The following is a 10,809-nucleotide window of genomic DNA, read 5'->3' on the forward strand; positions in this document are numbered from 1 at the left end:
GATAATAGAGATATACAACTAGCACTTTATCATAGAGCATGTAGCAAACATGACAAACATGCCAATCTTTTCCTGAAATGTAAGTACCACATAAAGAATTTTAATAAATACTGCCATTTTAAACTATAACACACTTGTCAAAGAGAACAAAAAAGCTTTCTAATTTGACAGTAAACTTAATTAAAAGCACTTCCTGATGTCTTTAAGATGAATTTTTATGGAAATGAGGCTCAAAGAATGGAAGATATATGCATATTTGTCAAGAGGTTAAATAAATTCAGCATTTGTACTTCAAACTCAGCCGAACTCCCTGGAGATCACTTGGAGGAGACCCTGATTTCCATGCTCTTAAAGTACCAGCACACCCTCACACGCACATAACCGCATATCAGATAGAATAAAAATCAGGTTATTTAAACATTTTTCTGCCTGCCCAGAATGCAAACGGCTCAGCACTTTTTCACAAAAGAACTGTCCTTTTTTATTAAAATGACTGGCTTTCCTCTGTCACACAGCGCTCTGCGCAGACCGTACATTTTTTTTGTTGATGCAGTTAGCTGCGCTTCGGGCAAAATAACAACTTGCTTTTTTCCCCTCTTTTTGTGAGTCTAGAGCTGATGGCTTTTTCCCATTTTTCTGCAGAAACACAAGAAAAAAAGATTACTTCCATGCCAGTGACCATTTGGTGCCCTTATAGTGATGTGTGACCCTGTTTTATTTGATTTCATTTGTTCACTTTTCATTACTGTTTTTCTTCTGATCTGTAGAAAAGGCAGAGCGGAGGGCTGAGACATCTATTTAGGATGACAAAGGAGACCCTCGCCTGGTACCAACTACCTCAGAAATGAACTTTTCAAAAAAAGAAAAAAAAATCAGAGCAGAATGACATTGAGAAACAAACATTTTGACTTTTAAGAAAAAACATTTCTTAATAAAAGCAATTTTTTTGTGATTTATAATATTATTGCATTGTTCTTCCAAAGTCAGTTTAACGAGGGTCTTAAACAGAATTTCATGCTCTAATTACAAGGCTATTATCCCACATAACTATCAGCCAATATCATTACTAGATTTTTTTTTGTGTCGACTGTGTGCAGCCTTAACTAAACACACATATATCTTCTATATTATATATAAATATTTTATATAATACACAAATATATATTCCTTATTATAAATGTAATATCATTAATATTAATATATATATATGAAATTAATATTACTTATTAATATAAGTAATATTAATATTACATATATAATGAATATATATTTGTGTATTATATAGAATATAGTATATATAATAATATAGAATATGTGTGTTTATATATATATATATATATATATATATATATATATATATACACACACACACACACTCATATATTATATGTGTGTGTGAAAAAATCTATAGAGAATAATTACTAATATTAATTATATTGCAATATCAGAAATATCTATTAAAATGACGTCAAAAATGTTGTCAAAATGTTAAAATGTCAGTGAAGGGGGACATGAGCATTATGAAGTAACTTATAAAAAAAATTAAGAAAATAAATAAAAATGAAAATTGAATTAAAAACACTAAGCTGTTCAGGGTCACTTTAGGTGCTTGTTGATGAAATGATACTCTGTTATTGTGGTAAACAGTACTGGTATTTTACAGGCTGTGTGTGAATCTAATTTAGAAAGATTCTCTTTGAGTTAAAGAGCTTCAGGCATCTCATGCTTCGGTAATTAGCAGCATAAGCTTCCATATTTGTTTGGTCAGTGCCCTTCACACCAGGTTACATCCAGAAATAAGGTGGCATAGCTCCACGCATTCCGTCATAGTCATTATAGACTGGCATGAAACCAAGGGCAGAGAGGTATTTCTTAAGAGTAACAAATATGCTAAATGTTTGAGTGTGAGAGAGAGGGAGAAATGATCCCTCGAGTCCTTATTTCCTTAAGAGATAATAATTATCTTTCTGACTATAATGCTACACTGATTTGTGCTTTTGTGGAACAAGAGTTAAATCTGAAGGAAAGGGTCTTTCCCTCTTTTAACCCCATGTTTCCCCTGCAGACACAATTAGGCAAAATGCTAATTATGACTCACTTAAAACAATAGCATTAATGCTCAGTCATTTAGTCTGATTTGATGATTCAATTGTAGCTGTTTAGTAGGACGGCTGGCAGCTAAAAGCAGCATAAATGCTGGTGTATTCGAATAGAAATTGTTGGCTGATGAGAAAAATGTTCTGATAAAAAATTAATTATGTGAGAATGCAACACAAATTAGAAAAGAAAAGACATTAGTGTACGCTTCTTACAATTTTATCTTATTTGTTTTCATGGAACATCAACAATATAAGAAATGAAAAGAATGCACTTTGTTGAGGCTTATATCATTAAAACAACAAAAAAAAAAAGCCTTAAAACAGTTTTCTGATTTGCTAAGAGTCAGTATAATAAAAAATAAATTCAGCAGATGACCATTACTCACCAGGATTATGGTTTAGATGGAGTCACGCTCTTCAGCTCTTCACGGTTTTATGGCTGCAGAAACAAATAATGATTACTGTGGTTATTTACACACATTTCATATTAGGGCAGAAAAAAGTGATGGTCATATGAGAACAATTCATGTGAAAAAGTGTGATGAGCGCTGAAGTGCAAGAGATGTTGTATTCACGAGGCCTTTCCGCCTGGATACAAAACAACTGTGTTCATAAAGGCGATCAGAAACTTTCTTTCCAATGAATCCATTCTCAAGGAGAATCATAAAAATTTTATGTAAACCATAAATAAGCAATATAACTTAAATTGCTATTCATTTGTTGAAAATCACAAATTACAAAAACAGCTTAGACATTTAGTAATTTTCCAAAATAAACAAGATGTCTTGAACTTTCCACTTTTCTTTGTAAAAAGTTATTAGCCAGTCTAAAAATTAAGCTACACTGCAAGTATCTGGTTTATGTTTGGAAAAGGCCATTATAATCAATTATGTTTACATACTGTTTAGAACATGATAATCAAAAGCTAAATAGAAGGGGGAATATATATTTTAAAATAGTCAAACAATTTCACATAGGTACAAATGCAACATTAAACTAATAAATATGTTATTTTTCTGATTATTTAAGTGTTTTGACCTTTTGAACATTAAGTTCAAGATAAGAAAACATTTTTGAATGTTATGTTTTAGCTTTTATTTTATATATTAAGTACAAGTTAATATTATAATTCATATTTAGTATGTGTAAGAACAATTACTTGATATATTTGATGCAAATTTTCCCCACGGGATCTTATTTCTTTGTCACTTCCATTCATATGACATAAAACATTTGATTTTTTTATATGAAGTTTTTATTTGGACAAATGTACAAGTAAAAACTGTTAAACTGCAAGTTTGTAGTCTTATGGCATTTCCTTTGAAAAGAGAGTCATAAAAATGACCTAAAATATCCTTAAAGGATTAATTCACTTCAGAATTAAAATGTCCTGATAATTTACTCACCCCCATGTGATCCAAGATGTTCATGTCTTTCTTTCTTCAGTCGAAAAGAAATTAAGGTTTTTGAGAAAAACTTTTCAGGATTTTTCTCCATATAGTGGACTTCAATGGGGACCAACAGGTTGAAGGTCCAAATTGCAGTTTCAGTGCAGCTTCAAAGAGCTCTACACGATCCCAGCGAGAGGAATAAGGGTCTTATCTAGCAAATCGATCAGTCATTTTCTAAAAAAAATAAACATTTATATACTTTTTTAACCACAAATGCTCATCTTGCACTGCTCTGCGATGCACATTACGTAATCACGTTGGAAAGGTCACACGTGATGTAGGCGGAAGTACCGTGGTAGAGTGAAAAACTCCATCTCATTTTCTCCTCCAACTTCAAAATCGTCCGACATCGTTGTTTTACCTTTTTTGTAAAGGCCGTTAGACTTAATCTTTGCACGTTCACTTCGTAAACACTTGATCTGTACTTCTGCCTATGTCACGCATGACCTTTCCAACGTGATTACGCAACGCATGGCGCATCGCATCGCAGTGCAAGACGAGCATTTGTTGTTAAAAAGTATAAAACATTTTTAAGAAAATGGACGATTGTTTCACTAGATAAGACCCTTATACCTCGTCTGGTCGTCTTTGAAGCTGCATTGAAACTGCAGTTTGGACCTTCAATCTGTTGGTCACTATTGAAGTCCACTATATGGAGAAAAATCCTAGAATGTTTTCCTCAAAAACCTTAATTTCATTTTGACTGAAGAAAGAAAGACATGAACATCTTGGATGACATAGGGGTGAGTAAATTATTAGGAAATTTTAATTGTAAAGTGAACTTTAATATAGCTCTAACAGCGTCTGTATCATTGTTTTGTCACGCTGTGTTCATAGCACTTTAGCTATAACAGACATTAAGTAGTGTTCTACTTTTCAAACAAGCAAATAACCAGCCAGCGTAAACAGGAGAACAAACAAATCACAATCTTAGTCTGCATCTCCTCCAGCGTGTGAGCCTAGTGAGTGGTGGACACGGTGCGTGGTTTTATCAGTGAGGATGTGGTATGATTAGAGGAGACAAGTGCCCCCTGTGCTCCTCACTTTGACTGTGCTGATGGGCCTGAGCCACATGGGAATGACTGCTCGTCGCCGGCCCTCCTCTAGCGCTGCCATCCCTGGAGTGATTACTCCCCTTCCCCTCTCCGCTCTTTCCTTCACCCCTGAATGTCTGAGGGGACAGAAGCCCCACAGCAAGCGCTGTCACTGAACAGGGCAGTGCCACTCTCTCTGCCTCCAGAACGCTCTGTCACATAACCAGTGCTTTTGTCTCTTGTATTCTCTTTCTGTTAGTGTTATCTTTGGCTCTGCTTCTCGCTGCTGGTCAGGAACTCATCCTTTTGATTTATATATATAAATTCGAAAAAAATTGAGGTAATTAGTTACATCAAAATGTTTAAAGGATTAGTTCACTTCAGAATTAAAATTTACTGATAATTTACTCACCCCCATGTCATCCAAGATGTTTATGTCTTTCTTTCTTCAGTCGAAAGGTCCAAATTGCAGTTTCAGTGCAGCTTCAAAGGGCTCTACACGATCCCAGCCAAGGAATAAGGGTCTTGTCTAGGGAAACAATCAGTCATTTTCTAAAAATAATAAAAATTTATATACTTTTTAACCACAAATGCTTATCTGGCACTGCTCTGCAATTCTCCACGCACGTAATCATGTTAGAAAGGTCACGCGTGATGTAGGCGGAAGTAACGTGGTAGGGCAAAAAAAACGTTCTCCTCCAACTTCAAAATCGTCCGACATCGTTGTTTTACCTTTTTCTGTAAAGGGCGTTTGACTTAGTCTTTGCACATTTGCTAGACACTAGATCGGTACTTTCGCCTACGTCACAATTTTAGCATTTACTCTCCCTTTTGAGTGTCATGGCAAAGCATGCTTGGAAATAGAAATCCTAGCCCAGTTTCAGTTAAACTTACATTTGTCTGAATGAAAAAACAAGTTGATAAAACTCAAAACATTAAAACAATTCAGATCATTTAAAATGTGTCAGTTTAGTAAACTCAAAAGAAAAAGAAAGTTCTAAATACTGAACTAATTTGTTTAATTTAAGTTTACCCTACTGAAACCAATTAATTATGTATTAAGTAATGTATTTATATAATTGTTTGGGGTCAGTAAGATTTTTTGGTAATACTTTATTTCGATGGTCCACTGTAGACATTAAGTATACTATATGTAACTTTGCAACTACATGTCAATTACCAGTCATTAAAGTATTAGTAGCATGTCTGCTTAATATCTGCTATATATACATACTTATACAAACCCGATTCCAAAAAAGCTGGGACACTGTACAAATTGTGAATAAAAAAGGAATGCAATAATTTACAAATCTCATAAACTTATATTTTATTCACAATAGAATATAGATAACATATCAAATGTTGAAAGTGAGACATTTTGAAATGTCATGCCAAATATTGGCTCATTTTGGATTTCATGAGAGCTACACATTCCAAAAAAGTTGGGACAGGTAGCAATAAGAGGCCGGAAAAGTTAAATGTACATATAAGGAACAGCTGGAGGACCAATTTGCAACTTATTAGGTCAATTGGCAACATGATTGGGTATAAAAAGAGCCTCTCAGAGTGGCAGTGTCTCTCAGAAGTCAAGATGGGCAGAGGATCACCAATTCCCCCAATGCTGCGGCGAAAAATAGTGGAGTAATATCAGAAAGGAGTTTCTCAGAGAAAAATTGCAAAGAGTTTGAAGTTATCATCATCTACAGTGCATAATATCATCTAAAGATTCAGAGAATCTGGAACAATCTCTGTGCGTAAGGGTCAAGGCCGGAAAACCATACTGGATGCCCGTGATCTTCGGGCCCTTAGACGGCACTGCATCACATACAGGAATGCTACTGTAATGGAAATCACAACATGGGCTCAGAAATACTTCCAGAAAACATTGTTGGTGAACACAATCCACCGTGCCATTCGCCATTGCCGGCTAAAACTCTATAGGTCAAAAAAGAAGCCATATCTAAACATGATCCAGAAGCGCAGGCGTTTTCTCTGAGCCAAGGCTCATTTAAAATGGACTGTGGCAAAGTGGAAAACTGTTCTGTGCTCAGACGAATCAAAATTTGAAGTTCTTTTTGGAAAACTGGGACGCCATGTCATCCAGACTAAAGAGGACAAGGACAACCCAAGTTGTTATCAGCGCTCAAATCAGAAGCCTGCATCTCTGATGGTATGGGGTTGCATGAGCGTGTGTGGCATGGGCAGCTTACACATCTGGAAAGGCACCATCAATGCTGAAAGGTATATCCAAGTTCTAGAACAACATATGCTCCCATCCAGACGTCGTCTCTTTCAGGGAAGATCTTGCATTTTCCAACATGACAATGCCAGGCCACATACTGCATCAATTACAACATCATGGCTGTGTAGAAGAAGGATCCAGGTACTGAAATGGCCAGCCTGCAGTCCAGATCTTTCACCCATAGAAAACATTTGGTGCATCATAAAGAGGAAGATGCGACAAAGAAGACCTAAGACAGTTGAGCAACTAGAAGCCTGTATTAGACAAGAATGGGACAACATTCCTATTCCTAAACTTGAGCAACTTGTCTCCTCAGTCCCCAGACGTTTGCAGACTGTTATAAAAAGAAGAGGGGATGCCACACAGTGGTAAACATGGCCTTGTCCCAACTTTTTTGAGATGTGTTGATGCCATGAAATTTAAAATCAACTTATTTTTCCCTTAAAATGATACATTTTCTCAGTTTAAACATTTGATATGTCATCTATGTTGTATTCTGAATAAAATATTGAAATTTGAAACTTCCACATCATTGCATTCCTTTTTTATTCACAATTTGTACAGTGTCCCAACTTTTTTGGAATCGAGTTTGTACATTTATACATATTTTTACAGTGGCAAAAAAAAAAAAAAGCCTGAAATGTGTCATACATTTCAAGTGGTGCAGTCAACAATACATTACACCCCTGCTCTAATTAAAGCTGTTTTTTAATTCCAGCTCTAATTATCTTCATCTCTCCTTCATCCAGTCATGTTTTGATATTGAACATTACTACATCTGCAGGGGGCTGATCTGGGTCAGTTCCCCTGTTTCTTCTCACTGACCCCAGAGCTCTGCAGAGGAGCCGAGGTTCATTTATGAACTTGGTGAGGAGTTGCCAGTGAGCCAGAAAGTCACTTGGAGTCATTTTCAGCCCAAGCCTAATTACAAGTCCATCGTCTCTAAACCATTCCTCTTTCAGAGCCTACTCTAATAAATATTAACAAATGAATTAGAGCTAATGTTTTTGAATTAAGTGTCTGTGACCAGCCGTCATTAATAAGAACTCTAGAGTGCTTCACTCATGAGCTCATTACTGAATAACTCCTAATTTATTGCAATTTTCTTCCCTCTAATGGTTTCTTAAATGCCATTAAAGAGAAGCATGCATGCTTTCTATTGAAAACAGCCACAAACCAGCCTGTAAAAAAAAGATGTGGAAATAAACAGAAACGCATGGATGAGTCCAGATTTTCTGTAATAGTGGTTCGATACTGAGCAGGGCTCAGACACTCCCTTGAGAGATCACCTAATCCGGACCAGCCTGCCAAAGGCCATCAGTAATTTCTCAAATGAATGTGCTCTAGTTTTTGTGCTGTGGGTGGCATTGGGACAGGATAGTCTTGGTCTTAACAGTGTTACAACTAGCGGTTGATTGGTATTATGATTCAAATAGACTTCTAGAGCAGGGTTTTTCAATGGGGGATATATATATATATATATATATATATATACACTAGAGCTGCATGATTCTGGATAAAATGAGAATAACGATTTTTTGGTTTCAAATAGAGATCACAATTCTTACACGATTCTGAATATACTAAACAAAATAACACGTCATTTACTAGAGCTTCTGACAAAATGTTAATTGCTAGACTCTAATTGTTGGAAATTGTTTCATTAATTTGATTGGATTATTAAAAAAAAAATGGTTTTGAATTCATTCAATGACTCATTAATAAAAACTTGTTTCAGTACTGGATGAATCAGTGTTTTTGAACAAATCTTTTGAATGAATAATTCAATGACAAATACATTTTTTAACAGTCACTTGTGTCGCCGTCAAAAAAAAAAAAAAAAAAAATTGTTGCCTCATCATTTAGTGGCGTGAGATGTAATAGATACAACCGTTATTTGAAGCGCCAAGATAGTTTCAAAAGGTGGTTTGCGATGTTGTGATCGTTTGATCGTAGACATCAGTGTTTATTTCTTAACTTTAAACTTTTATCTCAGTACTTTTGTGATAATTTAAATATTTGTAACACAGAAATAACTACTGAGTGGTTCAAAACTGCTTTCTCTGGCTCAGCACGGCAGCACAAACACAGATTTATTTGAATGGTCCGGTATGATTTTGTCAAAGGTTTAATAGACACGGGTGAATTGTTGTCATTAATAATTTTAATAATTTAAAAATGAATAATTAATAATTGTCTTTTTACAATTAATCATGCAGCTCTAACATATATATATATATATATATATACACACAGTGCATCCAGAAAGTATTCACAGCACTTCACTTTTTCCACATTTTATGTTACGGCCTTATTCCAAAATGGATTAAATTCATTATTTTCCTCAAAATTCTACAAATAATACCTCATAATGACAATGTGAAAGAATTTTTTTTTTTTTTTTGGGGTGGGTCAATGACATCAAAAAAAAAAAAATCTCAAAATCTCATCACAAAGAAATCTCTGTTAGGGTCAAATAACTTTTGTCCTGTTCTTGCTCAGATTTTTTCTATTTACAGTAAACACTCTCGCAACATTTCTATCTACTTTTGGAGGCTGTGCTGGACTACATCTCAATTCCTGCTGAAAACCAAGTCTTATTTAGGAACAAATACAAAACAAAGTCACTATGATTGTCTATGAATCCATTCCACGAAGAAGGACCAACATAGACAAGATGCCTGAAGCTACAGTGTTTCTAACAACTGCATGTCAAATTTCTCCCAGTAATACGCTTAATTCATGAAAAATGAATGCAAACTTAAAATCACACACTACTCTAGCCAATTTTGACAGATCTCATTTATCATAGCTGGCATTTCAAAGTTGATTTTTTTAAGCAATGCTAGAGAGAAAATCCACTAGAAATGTAGACTGAAAAAAAGAAAAGAAAAAGAATGTAGAGAAGGGGTGAACATTTGTCCTTGCCATCACAGTCAATGAAGAAAGTTGCTTAAGACAAGCGGTGGGAGGAAAAACAGCTTAGCAAGACCCACAGAACTCTGGGAAGATGAACATTCGGTTTAACCTATAGCTAGAAGTCTAATTTAACTTGGTACTATATGTTACCAGAATTATTGATGTCTGCCTTTTCCTACAACAGACAGACAGCGTTCCCTCTTCACAAAGTAAGCAATGATTACCTGATGTGACCCAGGGTGGCCATAGATCTCACTTTACAGGCATGCCCTGTGTATACAAGCACATGGATGTATATAAACACACACACTGACAATGTAAGTGATGGGCTGAGAACTCACCATAGTAGCCAGTTTGTCACAAGTGACATCTTCATTCTGCTGCCGAGCACGAGAGCCAAGAGCTTCCCTGGTCTCTCATCCATGAAGATACAGTTTTCTTCTAAGTTGTTGACTTAATTTGCAGACTTGTCTTCTTTTGAAGATAGATGAGCAGTTCTCTACAGCTTCTTCAACAAACACTGGAAAATCAAAATATGTGTGAATATTTGTAGGCAGTGTGAAAATTCAGTTTGTTCTTTGTTTTAGTTTTTTATGTTTCCTATGAAAGCCAGCATCTGCCTCAGAGTAAATAAATAAAAAACTAATGGTGAGATATTGTTAAAAAAGAAAAAGTCACAATGTGAGATATAAAGTCACAATTCTGAGAAATGAAGTTGCAACTGTGATAAATAAAGTGGCAACTGTGGAATAGAACAGCAATTATGAGAAATACAGTTATGAGCTATAAAAGTCACACTCCGATATATACTAAATATATAAAGTAACAGGCTTCCATAGTTTGGATTTAATTTAGTTAGCATTTACTGTACTTATATAAACTTATATTTGTGGTAATGAAAAAGTAAAAAGATCAGGTGTGTATATCAGGTTAGTGCAGCATGTGCAGCATGTGGTTCAGTAAAATAGGAATGTAAGAGTGAGATTTAACATATACAGAATTTCCTCTTTATTACTAAAAATCTAAATGTGTTTTAAATGCACAATAACCAGTAGGGCTGGGAC

General features: G+C 35.1%; 1 long non-coding RNA gene across 1 annotated transcript; it reads right to left on the minus strand.

Annotated features, from left to right (window-relative positions):
- Positions 1 to 4,617: 4,617 nt before the first annotated feature.
- On the minus strand, positions 4,618 to 10,252 carry LOC127504984 (uncharacterized). The gene is made up of 3 exons (XR_007927527.1): positions 10,087 to 10,252; positions 4,997 to 5,113; positions 4,618 to 4,887 (listed from the first exon to the last, which is right to left on the minus strand). It is a non-coding gene; the product is annotated as an uncharacterized LOC127504984 (long non-coding RNA).
- Between the last annotated feature and the right edge of the window lie 557 nt (positions 10,253 to 10,809).

This window comes from Ctenopharyngodon idella, chromosome 22 (genome assembly GCF_019924925.1).
Source record: "Ctenopharyngodon idella isolate HZGC_01 chromosome 22, HZGC01, whole genome shotgun sequence".
In the NCBI taxonomy this organism is placed as follows: Eukaryota; Metazoa; Chordata; class Actinopteri; order Cypriniformes; family Xenocyprididae; genus Ctenopharyngodon; species Ctenopharyngodon idella.